A 17,663-nucleotide genomic window follows, 5' to 3' on the forward strand; every position below is an offset into this window, starting at 1 on the left:
TTAACCAGAGGAGACTGACCTAGAGGAGGAAAGACCGATACTCAACAAATAAAAAGGAGAAAACAGACAATAAGTGAAATGATTTTAAGTGCTATAGAAACATTTGGAACCTGGTGTATCAGGGTTGCTGGGGTCCAGGTGGCAAGCTCTTCTATGTGTGGTGGTTAGGAAACGCCTCACTCCTTGGTGACATTTAAACAGAGGTCTGAAGGATAAGAGGGGGTAAGCCTTGCAGACAGAGGAGGAAAGTTTTCCAGGCAAAGGCAAAAGCAAGAGCAAAGATATTCAAGCAGGAAAGTGCTTGGCATGTTTGAGGAAACTGCGCTTGGGCCAGAGTGATGGAGAGCAGTGAGTCGGGGTGGGAGATAAGAAGAATATGGACAGCAAAATACTGACAGTCCTTAAAAGACTATGGTAATGACTTTTGTTTCTGCCCTGGGTAAGATGGGAAACCATCTGAGGCACAGAACTATTCATTATTAAAGCAATCTCTCCAGCTATTCTGTTAGGAAGAGCCAGGACTCACTGATGGATTATATGAGGGTAAGAAGAAAAAAAATAAATTAAAAAAAAAGGAAGCAAGGATGATTCGAAGATGAGTTCTAAGGAATGAGCTTTGGGACTTATTACTTTGAAATGTCTTTTGGACAACAAAGGGGGAGTGTTAAGTTGGGAGCTGGGTATACAAACGTGAACTTAGGAAGAGAGGTCTGGCCTGGAGATATAAATCCATCAGTGCAGAGATGAATAATTTAAAGCCTTGAAACTACAAACATCAACTAGGAAGAGTGGATGGAGAAGATAAGAGATCCAAGGGCTGAAAACTTCAAACTTTCAAATTTCAAAATTCAGAGGTCCAGGTGATCAGTGAGAACCAGGCAAGGAGACTGAGGTAAGTGGTCCAGAGGAAGATAAGGAGAGTATGGCAGTCCATAAGCCACACTTTGAAAGTGGCTCTTGAAGGAACACTGCTGATATGAGAATTTTTTTTTCTGTTGGAAACATTAGCAAGTTGATGTCTAGTTATATTTTTAAAGATTGGTTTGATGGAGAGATATGTGTGAAAGTCTGTTTTGATTGATTTACAGAGGTGCCTGAGTGAACACACGGAGAGCTCAAGGCCACTGAAAGGAATTTCATTACGCAGTTGCCATGAGACCAGGGCACACGCACCATGCAGGGTCACCTGGGGGAGCGCCAGTCAGTCAGGAGGCAGAAGGAGTGAGAGGAGAACTTAGTCCAGAGTCTTTATTGGTGTTTTCACAGGAAGGAATGGGTGATGCTGGGCAGGTACCCTGAGCAAGCTTGGGATTGACTAGTTGGAATACTTTTTGTGGGCTCTGGGCTATAAGGATGGTCTCTAGCTGTCCAGTACCTTGCCCAGTGGTAATTTAGGGCAAAGGAAATGCTGGCTAGGTGTGTGAGTTTGATAAAGGAGGAGGTTGGGGATATGGGCTCTGTGTTGGGTGGTCTGTATATGAAAGGCACTCATGGGGGAGTGGTTTGCATCTGTAGGAATCAGCAAACCCTGAGAGGGGCAGTTCCTCCCTGGGTGCACAAGGCCCCTGATTGTCAAAGCATCATAAGATACAGAAAGTAGAAAATATAATGAATACAAAGCTTCAGTGGAGTCTCTGAGAAGAGTCATAGGAGGGCGAGAATTGGAGAAACACTTTCAACGAAAATCTCTCTAAAGGTAGAACAGAGAAATGGGGCAAAAGCTAGAGGAAAAAAGGAAGTGTATTTTTCTTATTATGGGAGAATTTACATTCTGTTTCTATGCTGATGGTAAAGATCAAGTGAAGAAGGAAAAAATGTGATAATGCACTGATCCCAGAAGTGTATATGTTGACTTTGAATCATGGATAATTTATCTGCGATTACAGGAGGTGGGGGGGGGGCAGCGTGCATAGGCAAAGGTGCAGGAAGCTGAGTGAGTGTGGGAACAGATGGAGTTTTATTCTGATTGATTCTATATCCTCAGTAAAATTGGAGGTAATCTCATGAGCTGATAGTGCAAATTATAGAGGAACCATAAGATTGATGAAGACAAAAGATATGACATCACTGTCTAACAGAGTGGGATAGCAATTGAACTTGGAAAATACATTAAGTTTGCCAGAAGACACTAAGAACCTACTTCTTATTAGTATTTACAAGATTGAAGTGGACCATGTGTGTATTTTTTCTTTACCTATATTTGGTCTTATAGATCCAGGTAAAAAGTTTGTGGATTAGTTGGATTCAACCAGATCTGAAGTTTTTTCCAAGTGAACAGAACAAAAGAATAGTGTTAAGAATATATGCAAGGAAAAGATTATGATAATGGGCCATTAAACCTGTCTGTGTGAAAAGAGCAGTAAAAATATGTGTGGCAAGAGGAACAATGAAAAATTGGATCACAGATGACAGGTTCTCACGGGCTCAAGGAATCAATATTTATGAAGCACTTACCTACCATGTGTAACACCCTGCTAGTACTCTTGGAGATTAAATAATCAAAGAAAATATGCCCCCCTTCAAGGGTTTTAGAATTTAATAGAGGAAAGAAGTATCATAATGTTTTGTTCATGATAAATGTATTGAGCTTCTTTTATACCACATTATTCTATGTATGGTTAGCTATGGAATACAGGAAAACATTTAGGTTTATTCATGTAAAAATAGTAAGATATAAAGCAACTACCAAAATACAAACAGTAAAATCACTTACCTAATTTAAGCATAAGGTATTTTTTTTTGCTTCCGGTTTTTATTTTTCCAGATTATATCAGAAAACACAGAGGGAAACAATCTTCTCAGAGTATATTAGGCAACAGTGCTAGATAATACACTACTGAAAAGCAGTAAAAACATAGCCCCGGTAAATAAATACAGTATGTTGATTTGGTTGATGTATTCATTCTTTGTGTACTAGAAACACAAAAGGTTATCTATAAAATGTAATAACTGACTTGAACATAGTATCTGGCTTGATATTCTCTCAGTCACTAAAACTATAGAGAAATCCAATCCTGAAATAAAGTTCTACTTTTGGAAACCAAATGCTTTTCTTTGTTTCTTTGTTTGTTTTTATTTAACATCTTTATTGGAGTACAATTGCTTTACAATGGTGTGTTCATTTCTGCTGTGTAACAAAGTGAATCAGTTATACATATACATATATCCCCATATCTCTTCCCTCTTGTGTCTCCCTCCCACCCTCCCTTTCCCACCCCTCTAGGTGGTCACAAAGCACTGAGCTGATCTCCCTGTGCTATGTGGCTGCTTCCCACTAGCTACCTATTTTGCATTTGGTAGTGTATATATAAACATGATATATTTTAAATCCACTAGACATTTAATAGAAAGCAGTTTCCTGCCACGGATTGAGATGTTTTTGTGCTCCTCCCCAGAGCATCACCAAGGTGAATTGGATATACATCTTCAGTATCTTGGCTTATGTCGTTTTTGTACTAGAATCTCTCATGAAACCACACTCATAAGGAAGGAATGAGGGCTTAGACTGTGTCTTAATCTAGTTTGAATACTCAGCACCCAGGACAGTGCCTACCATATAACAGATGATGTTAAGTATGGCACTGGGTAAAGGTAGCTAGCTTTCAATTTGGGAGGTAGTAACCTATTAACATCCACATCAGTATCAACACATCAACATCAATTTGGTGGATGGGGTTAGCAGCAATCTTGCAATCCATTCTCGCCCTTTACTAGAGCAATGCCCCTGGGAAAGACAGAAGCAGGGTACCTAGCAAATCTCCTTGTAAGCATGTTTATGATCACACTCCTGAGATATACAGTGATTGGCTACTAAGAAAGTACTTACCTATGGAATGTTTGATCAGGATATATCTGTTTTATCTGGGATTGCTTAGGGCAAACGAAACCAGAATTTATGGATTTATGGGGAATAGCTTTCTGGCAAATATTCTTTAGATAAACATCTACACATAAAATGAAAGCGTTTCATAACCAGAACATCTCCTTTTTGCATATATAGCATACGTACGTACACTACTTACGTACTTCATATGTTAAATCTGAACCAGGGCATGTCCTACTGCTGCCTTAGATAGCTGTGCTGTAACTCTCTGCTTCCTGCTTTTCCTGTGCCTCACAGTTACATATATCCTTGAAACTATTACTAAATTTTGATAGTGAGTAAAATATTTGATTCTTTTGAGTCTGATTTTAGAATCTGATCTTTTGAATTATCTTAGTTATTTTTAAAGGCATGAGACTAAATGAAATCAATTGAATTAGATTATATGTAAGCATAAAACACTGAGGCTGGCCAAAAGCTAGAAATTAGAAATAGAAGGAAAGTAACACTGAAAATAAATAATGAGATAGGAAGAACTCTGAGAGTTAAGATATCTAAGAAAAGAATAAATGTTTCAAGTAGGAGGGAGTATCATTTGTGTGGGATGCTACTAACAGTTCAGACAAGATAAACACATAAAATGTTGCCTGGATTTGGTAACAGGAAAGTTATTGACAAAAGTAGTTTCAATGCAGCGGTAGAGATGGAAGCCAAAGAGGAATTATTTGAGGAACGAATGGCAACTGTGGAAGTAGAATGTATTAAATTTACCTGTGAAAGCAAGTGGAGATATGCACTGTAGCTGTTAGGGAATGTAGTGCAATGATTTGTTTTAGGTTACTTTTCTCTTTCTAGCATGGAAGATACAACAAAATATGATATAATGATGAAAGTGTGAGAAGGGATAACTCCAGGTGTAGGTCCCTGAGAAGATGGGGGGAAATGGGATCCAGACCAAGAACAGAGAGAACAGCTACCAATAGGCACAAGAGCATCGTTTTCACTGAAACTGTACTTGTAGCAGAGAACATCGGTGGGTATATTTTACAGATTTCTTCCACGGTATTGGTAAAATTAAAATAATACATCGTCCTTGTTCTCAAAGTATTGCGTTGGCCAAAAACTTCGTTTGGGTTTTTCATAACAAATACGGAAAAACCCAAGTGAACTTTTTGGCCAGCTCAATATTTCTAACTTAATCATCTTGGGCTGCTATAACAAAATACCATAGACCAGGTGGCTTAAACAACAGACATCCATTTCTCACAGCTCTGGAGGCTAGAGACAAAGACCAAGGCAGCAACAGATTCAGTTCCTGGTGAGAACCTCTTCCTGGCTGGCAGGTGGCCACCTTCTCACGGTGTTCTCACATGGCATGGTGGAGAGAGAGCTCTTGTGTCTCTCTTGCTCTTTTCATAAGGACACTAATCCCATTATAGGGGCCCATCCTCATGTACTCCTAAACCTACTTATCCAAAACCTAATTATTTCCCAAAGGCTCTGCATACCAGGCCATTGGGGGTTAGGGCTTTCACATATGAATTTGGGGGGGTGGGAGGGCAGGCACAAACATTCAGCCATAACGACTTTCATTCTTATAAATTTGGCAGAGAACTGTGTAATTACTGAACTAACCATATACGTGGTTATATACGCCAGGTGTACTAGAGTAAGATTATTTTGCTATTTAGATTAAGTTTTAGGTTAAACTGAAAAGTTTAATTTTTTACTTATATTAAGTTATTTAGGTTAGGCTTAAAAAAGTTTCATTTAATTATTTTGAAATTTAATCAACTTACATTAAGTATATTTACAAAAATAAAACCACTCATAATGTTAGTGTTTGTTGCTAATATCAAACACTGTTACCGTGCTCCACACATTATGTCTAGATCTGCAGATATTCAAATTTCAGTGTTGTATGACTTGTTTAATGCTGTGAAATGTCAATGGACAGCTCTTGTAAATGCTGAGCTAATTAACGATTACCTCTGGAATCATAAATAGGGGCACAAAAAGAAGCAAGGAAACGGAAGCACAGCACTGGTCTAAAGTGATATTTTATTACAAAGAATCTTGCCCATTTATGCATATGAGACGAAGGAGGTGACAAATCCGTATTTCTTTTTTCTTGTCTAAGCCCTGCTGCTACTCACATCCTCCCTGACTTCAGAGCAAGGTCCGTTCCAAAGTCGGCAGTGGCATAATACACAACACTTCCCCGAATTGGGGTTTACCTGGTCTTTGTTTTGCATAGAGAGAATAAGAGAAGGATTTCCATTTTCCTGGGCCAGAGGAGTGTCAGTCCTGAGAGCAGAGGGTTAGGATCTGTCCAAGTTCAAGGACAGATCTTCAGTCTGACAGAGGCATTTGTGTTCCTCAATAAGCTATTTTGTGTCTATTTGTGGTATGTGGGGTCCTCTGAGGTGTGGAGCTCAGGGCAGAGGTCCCCATGCCTGAACCTGAGAGCACTACTGATGGGGTAATTCCACAAGCCTACCACCAGCTAAAAGGGAGACAAGGAAATCGGCATTTCAATGGAGCACATCACTGTCCTCCAACTCTCACCCCCCAAAAAGTCATACTTCTGCTATTAAAGAGAATAAACACTGGGTAAGAAAATAAAGCTGTAAGCCACAAAGAAATTACAATCAGAGACTCTCCAGCTGCCCAAATGTGAAATCAACATAGCAAAAGACAAAATCTCTACTTTAAAAACTCAGCTGCATGGGCTTCCCTGGTGGCGCAGTGGTTGAGAGTCCGCCTGCCGATGCAGAGGACACAGGTTCGTGCCCCGGTCCAGGAAGATCCCACATGCCGCAGAGCGGCTGGGCCCGTGAGCCATGGCCGCTGAGCCTGCACGTCCGGAGCCTGTGCTCCGCAATGGGAGAGGCCGCGGCGGTGAGAGGCCCGCGTACCGCCAAAAAAAAACAAACACCTCAGCTGCAATTTGAACTTATACCTGCTCTGTAGGCAGATTCCTCCTAAGGGGAAAAGTTCTTGTATGTTTAAGAGAAGCACAGTATGTTTGATTGATTAAAAAAAAAAAAGTTACCTATAAACATAGACTAAATAGGACACCTTCAATCAAAGTCTTTATATGCATATCAAATAAAAGGAATAATTATTCATTTTGAATATCTGGGAGACAGGTTTTAGGATAGAGAAAACTGGATGGAAGGAAGGTCCTCAGCACAGAGAACCTCAAGCCAGCTGCACGCTGAGGAAGAGAAGCCCAGTGATAGAGCCTCTGTGATGGACACAGGTGAAGAACCTTTAGAAAGGGATGCCTCATTCAACAGTGCTTGTTCTAGAAGGAGACTGGCAATTAGGGTAACAAGAATTTGGTGTCAGTGGGAATTCAAAGCAACATATAACCATGGAAACACAAATGCTCAGAGTATTTGGAATGTTTGAGAAGAATGTAGCCTCCCCCTAATATATCACATGATATAGGACTTCAAGGCATTCTATTCAGTTATTAAAGCAAAGTGGAGCCTCAGAGTTCAGGAGGAACTTGGAGGCCTCCAGCTGAGCAATATATGATGTACCTGAAAAGCACCTTTTAGCTTGAACTACACCACCAGCCACATGAACCCAAGCAGCCATTGAACTGTTTTGTGCCTCACTTCTTTTTATATGAAAGGATACTAATCAACTCTCCTTTAGAGGTTTGTTATAGAGAAAATGAGATTCATTGGCCATACTGAACGTTACCGAGTTAGATGGTGATCTGAGTAAAAATGGAATCTGTACACAAAAATGCAATTACCCCAGAGTAAACAAATCAACATTCTCAGCAAAAGCTCAGCTGTGACACAGGATTATAAATGTTCAATTAATGATCACAAGCGTAAATGTTGATTTTTAAATAGAAAAGATTGAAATATTTTGACAAAATGTTACAAATCCAAAATCAAACAGGTGGGAACAGAGTTGTCCGCCCAGCTATGAACCAACATTAAAGGACATTTCGGTTCTTTGGTCCCACCAAAATTTAAGCTGGAGATGAAAATCACTGAACTGTTTTGTAAGTTCTAATAGTTCACCCATTTGTTTCTGGTGAAAGGGAAGACCACTGGATCATTGTCAGAAGAATTAGGTTAGGATCACATGTCCAGTGCACCCCAGATGTCCCTTGACCTCCACTAGCCTCCTGGCTCTTATCTGTAAAATGGGAACATTGGTCTTTCACTGACAGAGTTATTGTCAGGAGTAAATGAGACAGTGTATGTCAGTGTCCAGCGTAAGGCAGTAATATAGTCAAGGCTCAATGCATGTGTTTTCTAATATACTTTCTATTGGAGTCATGTTATTTTGGTTAAGCAGTTTAGTTTTTACTTGGATATACTCGGGCATTGAATCAGTACTCAATCATCTTTTTGATAGTTTTTAGGAAAATTATGTTATTCAAGAAAAAAAAATTCATGGAGTTTTTAGACCCTTTGCTTTGCAATATCTAATGATAGTGAATATTTAACTGTCATGTTCAATACAGTCTAGAAAATTTCTTGGTAGAAAGTGTATCACCTCATTAAGCAAGCCAATCTATCACCAACATTAGATCCCAACAAAGAGATAAGCAAAAATAGAGTGGTGGAGTTTCTTACCTTCTTCCCAATATGTATTGTTCTCAAGTTCTGGAAACACTGGCAGCCCCTGGTTTTCCTCAGGGAATCACAAAGCTGTCCTCAGGCTCAGGCTGCCTTTCTCAGCTCATCACTAGACCAGAAGAGGTGAAATGAGATATTAAAGACCCCTTTACTTTCTCCCTAGAGCAAGTCTAATAAAGCGGGGAGCTCCCCATACTTTCTGCACCAGTGACAAAGGCATCCCTGAAACAAGGCTTTTCCACATCCACCTCAAAGCCAATGGAGCCACCAAACGTCCAAAGGCTCTGAAGAAAACCCTTCCCCAAGCTAAGGTCATGGTCTCTTTGATGTTCCTGGATTCAGACTATGTACGTTCCTAGTCCGAACTGTTCCCTCCTCTGAACTCTTCCCTCCTCCAAAGTTTGAAATCATTTCTTTAGGAGGAAGGAAAAAATGTGCCACGTTTTCCAGGTCTTTTCTGGACAGTAACGAGTTCATCTCTGCCACCACTGTCCAGCGCGTACCCCTTCCTCAGGTCAGGACCACGGCTCCCTTAGTGACTGATGACTTACATACAGCTTCCCAGAGCAGGTGGAATGTCGGCGATACACATGGCAATGGAGGTCCTGGCGAGGAGGTGGGGAAGCGCGCTCCCAAGGACCATGCTCTCCCAGGTGGGCTACTGGCGTGTCTACGACCTCCAGCTTCAGGGCTGCAAACAAGAAAACAAAGTGGGAGAGGAGGCTGCAAAGGCTTCCACCATGCTCTGTATTCTTGGGTCAAAAATAAAAAATCAAGATCAGAGACTAATGGCTATTTCAAATTTATACCGTCTTTAGAAGAAGAGACATAATTCTTTGGTGATGGCAGATTACTTGCAGAAATTAAAGAGGTAGAAAAAAACCAAAAGCCATCTAATTTCAGCTTCTCATCCCAATTACTCTTCAAAGTTAGCAGGGTTTGACCCATCTCATTTTAAATTATTCCAGCACCTCACCTCATCACTTTTTTTTTTTTGAAACTGTTTCTCATTTTAACATTCTCACCTGCAGCACAATTTCTAATCTAGAGCCTAAAAATTTTCTTTTGCTTGGTGTCAGGCCGTTACTCTTATTTATACCTCATTGTCTTTTTTCACACCAGGTGATTATAAAGTAGAACTTCAGGAGATGGCCAGCAGGTCGCCACCTGATGACTGGAGACGGGGTGGCGGGGGGGAGACAGAGCTCTGAGCCAGCGGCACACTATTTTCCTTATGAAGTAGACAATAATACTTGAAGCACTGCATCTGTCTCATTCCATTCCTACTCAAAATTTCCAAATGCTCTCGGTCATCCCCAGAATAAAGTTCAATCTGCTCTGCTTGGGATTCGAGGCATATTGCAAACTTGTTCCTAGTTCATGTTTCTAGCTGCGACTTCCACTATTTAATTATAAACAAGTAACAGACCAATCTCTTGAATTTTTTTCAAATAGTCTTTGTGGACTTTTGTTGTTGTTTAAGAATGTGCTTTTTCTGATTATAATGTTTCCTCCGTTTTAAACATGTACAGTGAATGACAAAAAAGAAAAAAGAAGGAAGAAAGGGAGGGAGGAAGGGAAGAAGAAACGATAAGAAAAGGAAGGAAGGAAGAAGGAAGGAAGAAAGGGTGTCAAGGACACAAACTGCCAATTATCAGTGAGACAGAAATGCTTAGCATGGCTGTTAGTGGAAGAAATGTAAATTTTATCTCCAATAACATGCTAATTATTAAACTATCATATTCGTTAAAAACTTTTAAAGAATGTTATTTCATAAGTATATAAATTTCTTAGCTAACACCTTATTAATAAGTAATTTGCTTATTTTAAGTTTTTCCCATTGTGCTTTTTCTCTCATCTCCCTGGGATACCTTTCTATAACAGGAAAGTCTGAAAGCAGCAACAGGTATGTGTGATGTGCCAAGCTGCCCTCCAGAATGTGTGAGCATCACCCCCACTCAGGGCTGGCTGCGAGCACAGTGGTGCATTATGTGCACTGCACAAAGTTTCCTGGCCAAAGAGAGTCTTGGGGGATAGGAGAGTGGGGAGGCCAAAATTCTGGCCATGCTTTACTCGCCAAGACCCATGCCCTATTACAAGTCTGGTCTCTTTTCGTCTTTGTTGCTTTCATTCACAGCAACACTGAAGCTCCCATCTTCTCCAAGGTCTCTGTATCAGTACTGGCTTCTGGGGTTGCATCATCAGAAGTGGAATCTCAGTTCTCATTGACACAACCTCTTATTCTCTTAATATAGTGAATACTGTTTATATCAGGAAACTAGTATGAAATTATTTTTGCATTGTAATTCAATTATATATTTTTCTTATACACAGCCCATTGTCCCAACATCATACATTGAATCATGTATTATTTTTAGAAAACTGCCTTTTACCATGCTGGATTTTATCCATATATGGTTTGATTGAATATCACTGTTATAATGTTTTATTATCCATTAATGACAACCCCACATCATTTTTCTTCTTTTAAAGAAGTTTTAGCCATTTTTACACATTATTCACATTATTTTTACTGCTACATTTTGGAGCAGTTCAGTTGGAATATTTATTGCAATTGTATTTATATTTACACTTAATTTTAGAAGAAATAAAATATTGTATTCTGTTTGCCTTCCAGGAAAAAATATTTCCTCTCATTAAATTCTATTTTTATGACCCTCGGTGATATCTCATACTTTTTTCATGTAAGTCCTGCACATTTCTTGGTAAGATTACTTATGGGCCTTTTAAAATATTTTCTGTTTATTACTAGGATCCGTTTTTTTTTAATTATATTTTCTAAGAGGTTATTGCTGGCATACAGGAAAGTTATTGATTTTTAAATAATTTTCAACCAGGTTACTCACATATATATTTTTAACTATGTTAATTTTTCTGGTGCTTGCCTTGGATTTTCTGAACATACAGTTATATACTCTACAAGCATTATCCACAGAGTGCAAATGCCTAGCTGCACTGGGGTGGGCAGAGCTATTACACATCCAGAAACTCAAATGCTGATCTTCCCTCACACACTTCACCTCCGACTTCTCTTCCCAAAGGCTAAATAACACAGCAGTTTTAGTGCAAAAACGAAACAGAACTCATGTCTGATGGCACACCTGTAATTTAGATTCACAGTAAGAACAGGTCTGGCTTAATGTAACTGTTGGTAAAAACCACTGACAAATAACTTGAGCTTCCAACAGTCTGCTCAGGGCCACTTACACTCTGTGTAAACAAAGGAGTGAGCTTCAGAACAGCAAGTCGATGAGGTGTTCACGTCCTCAGCAGTATTCTGAAAGCACCTTCATCAAGCATAGGGTTATAACAACTGTTACCACAATTCTGTTGATAACATCACGTCCTGCTCACCGGTCATCCTACGGCACCCAGTGTAGGAGGAACACAGGAGCTGATGCTGCGGTATGAGGCAGGCGCAGAGGTGGCCCTGTCCAGGGTGCTGAACCGCACTCCCCGTCACACACTTCAGAACTCACCGGAGGACATGAGCTACCTGACTGGGAGCTATGTTGATGGATTACTCATCAAATCTTAGTACCAGCTCTTCAGTTGATCTGCTAAGTGATTTTGTGTTTCTCTATGATTTTCATTATGTATAAACTGTGAATTATATTGATGGCTCCACTGTATTTGTAAACAATATTTTTCAAATAAAAATGTTTACCTTGGCATAGTAAGAAATTCCCACTGCACTTATGTAAATTCTCATAGATCACTGCTCATGCCTCTGTTTGCAGACTGGACCGCATCCTCATTTGTTTTCTAAGTACCTATTAGATGGAGCTCTTCAAGGGCAGAGATGGGCTCTTTCGATTTTTTGCATAGTATTGGAAACATAATAGGTGATCTAGGATGTTTGAAGAGAAAAGTGAGGCAAGACAACTCAAAGCAAAAGAAAATAAGGAAGCAACTGGCTAAAAACTGGCCAGGTATACAGATTCAACAGGAAAAAGAAAAAAGTTTTTATACCCTCATGCCCTCTTTTTTATCTTAACCATATTTACTTTGGGATATAAGAAATGAAAGAAAAGCATAGTTTCATGTGGTGATATTAAGCAGATAATATAGCTAAAGCCTTTGGACAATTTCTCCCACTGATCAGCTTGTGTATTTTCAGTGAGCAGCGTGAGAGGCACGTAAACATCTGAGAGCAGGTGTCACCTGCTCTGTCACCTGTCACTGGTGTCACCTCCAATGACATGTGGAGGTCCTGAAAATGTGTTCTAATACAAAGTGTCTTTCAGTGACCTTGAAGGTGAGCATCCCTGTTTTTGAGTCAGTCTTTCTCAGATAAATGACTCACTACAGCAGCAGGACCTTATGGGAATGTTAGGCTCCTGAACTGTCTTACCACTGATACCATAAACATCCAAATTTTCGCTGTAGAATTGGAAAAAAAAAAAAAAGGAAGGAACAACTTTGATAGGTCTGGAAATCATATCACCTGAGCTTACAAACAAGTTCACTCACAGGCTCATTTTATAGAAAGTACCACAAATGTGATGCATCCCCAAGCCCAGCCTCTGGACCGTGCTTGCTCTCACAGATGTGCCTAACAGACAACATCTGAAGACGCAGATTGTGATTTGGGTTAAGAAAGAAAGAGATTTTATGACTAATCATGAATCCGGGTAAACTTCCTGAGGTAACACTTTAAATCCTTTCTTCTTGTAATAATATCTCCACATCCTGGTTCTATTGGTCTGCTAGTTTTCCAGGCTCCTTGGGCATTTATTTTAGTTGTCTGAACACAGTATGTTGAGAGGACAGAACAGTCACTTAGAAGCGCACCAGGGAGACTGAATTTTCATCCACATTTCTCTAGAGAATTACATTTGGTCTCCTTTCACTAGAGTACACATTGCCCTTCTTCAGAATCCACCGGTTTCTGTTTAAATGCCATCAGGTTTGTCACAGAACACTGGGGTTTTATGAAATTTCAATATCTGTCCATGAAATATTTTCGCACTATCTATAAAGAAGTCCTGGTAGAGAGATTTGGGATCTTAAATTAAATCAACTTCCCTTACACCTCTGTCTCCATTCTTGTGTGAATATGTCTCCTCAAGCCAAAAGCAGATGTTGCTTTATGGAAACATTTTGCATAAATATGTTATTTTCATCGAACAGTCAATAAATTCACTTCCTTATAGCAACGTTCCACCTCAGAATGATAAAACCCATCAACTCTCTGCCAACATATTTTTCATAATAAGTACATGAATAGAAACCATCCGAGATTAAATTTAAGTCTCAGGTGATTGCTACATCACTTCCAAAGACTTGTGATATATGAATGAAGCAAAAGATATTTCAGCATCCAGAGAGCAGTCTTAACAAGGTCAGAATGCTTCATTGGTGAGTAAATCTGTATATTTTTTAGGCATAAATCTCAAGACACGATGTAAGCCTTTTAAGAACATTTCATATCAGTGTCATGTCCCCACTAAGGTAAATTGTCTACATTTTTTTGTTTTCTCTTGTGTTTAGATAAAAACAAATACAGTAAGTCCCTTACATACGAATGAGTTCCATTCCAAGAGTGCGTTCATAAGTCCAATTTGTCAGTAAGACCAATAAAGTTAGCCTAGGTGCCCCACTGACACAGTCGGCTATACAGTATGTACTGTCCCAGGTTTATAATACTCTTCACACAAAGAATACATACGAAACAAACAAACACAAAAAATAAACGTTTTTAACGTTACACTACCTTGAAAAGTACAGTAGTCCAGTACAACAGCTGGCATCCAGGGGCTGGCATCGAGGGAACAGGCAAGAAGAGTTACTGACTGGAGTGGGGAGAGGCGGTGGGAGATGGCAGAGCTGAAGGATCGTCAGAAATAGGGGACGGAGGGCGAGCTGCAGTTTCACTCACGCCTGACGCTGATGGCACAGGTTCCGGTTCCTTGCTGGATTCAATGCTATCTACCCTTTTGAAAAAATGATCCAGTGATGTCTGGGTAGTAGCTCTTTTTTTCTCATCATACATGACATGGTAGCACTGGATTTCATTCTGAATGGCTGCTGCAACCTTCGTGTACCGTTCTACGTTCAGGTCCTGTACCTCAAAAACTAACAGTGCCTCCTCAGATAAAGAAAATCCCCTTGCCATTTCCTGCGTCATGAATCTCTTTGGTTCTTCAGTTACTTCTTCTTCCACTTACTCCTAGACATCCTGGGCTTGAAATAAAGATACTGTACTCCTGTACTCTATACAGTACTGTACAGTAAAGTACATGAAAGCACAACCACTTGTAGAGGATGCACGCATGTGACAGTGTATGCCAGACACGTGATTAACTCACGTGATTGGACACGTGGACACATGTTCACGTCTTTGAAAGTTCGCAACTTGAAGATTTGTATGTGGGGGACTTACTGTGATCCTAGAAATACCTGCATGAGGTCATCTCCTATAATGGGGGGAGGGTAGGAGATTGGGACTGACTCTCCTGCTAGAAACAAACTGAAATTGCTGGATGAAACACAAAAACATCCTCTTAAAGACATCAGTCAGCTAACAAGATGGTAAGGAATGACTAGCCAGATCTGAGGGGCAAGTTTGAATCCAGAGAAAAGGGGGCCACTGACCTTCCTTTCACCTGAAGCCTTTACCACTTGGAAACTTTGAATTTTGGTTGGAGGGGGCATATGGAAAGAGGGAAACAGGAATCAAATCCAGGGTCTGCTTGAGGTGGAGGGTCTAAGAGACTTTCCCATATTCAGCTGAGACCACAGTGGCTACAGGCCCCCAGGGCAAATCTGACATTCACATCAACCAGATTTACATCATCTAAGAGGCCCAAAACACTCAAGACATGAATTTAACTAGATTCCAGAAAGACTAGGTGTGGAACGTAAACAATGAAAATCTTTCTGAAAGCAGTGGTTTTCCAACTTGAGCACGCATCAGAATCACACAGAGGGTTGTTAAAATACATACTGCTGGTCCTCAACTCCAGACCTTCTGATTCAGTGGGTGTGGGATGAGGCCCAAGAATTTACATTTCTAACAAATTCTCAGGTGATGCTGATGTTGCTGGTCCAGGGTCCACACCTGTAGAACCACTGCTCTAGACGAATATACTTTTATCCTAGGCTTCAAATTATCTCCACAAAAAAGTTTGCAAGGATATGGAGGAGCATAGGATAAAAGATAAATAAGCACTCAAAGAAATAAATATGGGCAAAAATCAAAAGCAGAGCTGCAAGACTTCAAATGCTGGAATTATCAGTCACAGACCATAAAACTACTATGCTTACTTAACATCTACGACCGAAAGAAATAAGAGTCAAGCTTAAAACGTCTTTAGGAAATAAGAAACTGTAAATACTGATAGCACAGATTTGAAAAAAAAATTGCAAACAGATATGCTGGAAGTGAAAAAGAAAGTAAAGAGATGAGATTAACAACAGATTAGATGAAGCTGAAGGGAGAATTAGTGAGCTGGCAGATAGGTCAGAAGGAAGAATCTAGGTCAGAAGTCAGGAAATTATAGTCCACAGGCAAATTCTGGCCCATTGCTTGTTTTTGTAAATGAAGTTTCATTGGAACACAGCCATGGTCATTTATTTACATATCGTCTATGGCTGCCAGGGCCTGAACTAGGATTATGAGAGAGTGAGATACCTAGGAGGCAAAATTTAAGAATGCATTCACTATCAGGCAGATGCCGCTTCTGCACTTGCCAGACTCTGAAAGTAAGTACTTTCTTAATTTAAACCCTTGGCCCTCTCTTGGCCTTGGGAGGAGGCATGAGAGGGTCTTTTGAGTGGTAAACATATGGAGCTGCTCATTTTTGCTGTAATAACTATAATTGTACAGTTTTCTGTATTTATTTCAATTTCAAAAAAAATTTTTTTTGAGAAATGCTCCTCTGAATCAGGTTAAAGAAGAAATAACAATAAAAATTAGACCCATTTTAAACTCTAATTATGAAAAGACTACCTATCAAAGGAAGTTGGCTGAAGTTAAGACAATAATGCGTATATTGGCAGAGCAGATAAGACAGATATAAGCGTACGTGGGCATCTGTGTTAAAAAGCAGCAAATCCGATGAGGCAGCCATTCTCCTCCTGAGTATAAGCCTTCAGGAAACCGTGTCCTTGTGCCCAAAGTTACATGTACAGGAATGTCTACAGCAGAATTATTATACTGTAGAGCTATAAAAATGATTGCATTACAGCGAAAAGCAAAAAGTGTGCGACTGAATCTCACAAACATAATGTTGTACAAAATAAGCAAAGGGAACATAATATACACCATATCATTCCGTCTATATAAAATTCAAAAGCTGGCAAAACTAAGTCTGAGTTAAGAAGTGACTCAAGGTAAGGGGAAAGGGTTACGATCCAGAAGGTATACAAAGTGATTTTCTGTTCTTACAATAGTTGATTTCTTAACATGAGTGAAGATCATACAGTATTTGCTCTTTAATTCTTTATTAAACTATACATTTATTTTATGCACTTTTCTGCATATATTTCAAAATTTTAAAAAATGTTTAAAAAAAGAAAAGCCACATATGGGGATTAATTGAATAAAAGAGCATTAAGATAATAGTTTTTCCATTTAACTATAGACTTTCCTAATATTTCTGAAGTTGCATGCTATTATGGCATCAAATCGTCTAACAGTGCACTGCTGACTGAGGTTCTTGAAACACCAGTTTCTGTGAACCTAAAGACTGTATACAGTGGTCTGCTGAATGGTTCATTTTAATAAACGTGGGGAAAAAAACACCTGCTACTATGGAAAATACAAAATGTATGCCGAGGACCAGCCCCAGCTGAACAGGTTTCACCCAAAGGGGAGACGGAGTCGGCGTGGACAGAGCACAAGACACCTCAAAGGATGCAAGGCTCTGACATTTAAAGTTGAATGTCCTGACCTTTTTAAAGGGAGAAAGGAAGAACTTAAAGGTGCCGGTGGGGCGGTCGGTAAACGACTCAAAGGGCGCATATCCTGTAAATTAGGCCTATTTTTCTTAGTTTCTTGCATTAAAAAAGCACCATGGGGTTCATATTTCCTTCTTTCATAATCATATGCAGCAGCATCTAAATCATCCTGATCTGCAGGAGGCAATTCATCATTAAAAGGAGGGTTCTTTAGCAAATTAGACTTATTATCAGTAGGTGACTCAGTTTCCTCCTCTGAGTCATTATCATTAAGGTTACAATCTTTTAAAGCTGCAGCCAAA

General features: G+C 39.7%; 1 long non-coding RNA gene across 3 annotated transcripts in view; it reads right to left on the reverse strand.

Annotated features, from left to right (window-relative positions):
• LOC138842731 (uncharacterized) overlaps positions 1–17,663 on the reverse strand; it is a 554,863-nt gene that overhangs the window by 80,021 nt on the left and 457,179 nt on the right. For all 3 annotated transcript variants that reach the window (XR_011377559.1, XR_011377558.1, XR_011377557.1), the window contains 2 exons: positions 8,988–9,127; positions 8,434–8,545 (listed from right to left, as the gene is read on the reverse strand). This is a non-coding gene — a long non-coding RNA (uncharacterized lncRNA). The remainder of the gene's footprint in view (positions 1–8,433; positions 8,546–8,987; positions 9,128–17,663) is intronic.

This window comes from Globicephala melas, chromosome 6, assembly GCF_963455315.2.
Source record: "Globicephala melas chromosome 6, mGloMel1.2, whole genome shotgun sequence".
Classification (NCBI taxonomy): domain Eukaryota; kingdom Metazoa; phylum Chordata; class Mammalia; order Artiodactyla; family Delphinidae; genus Globicephala; species Globicephala melas.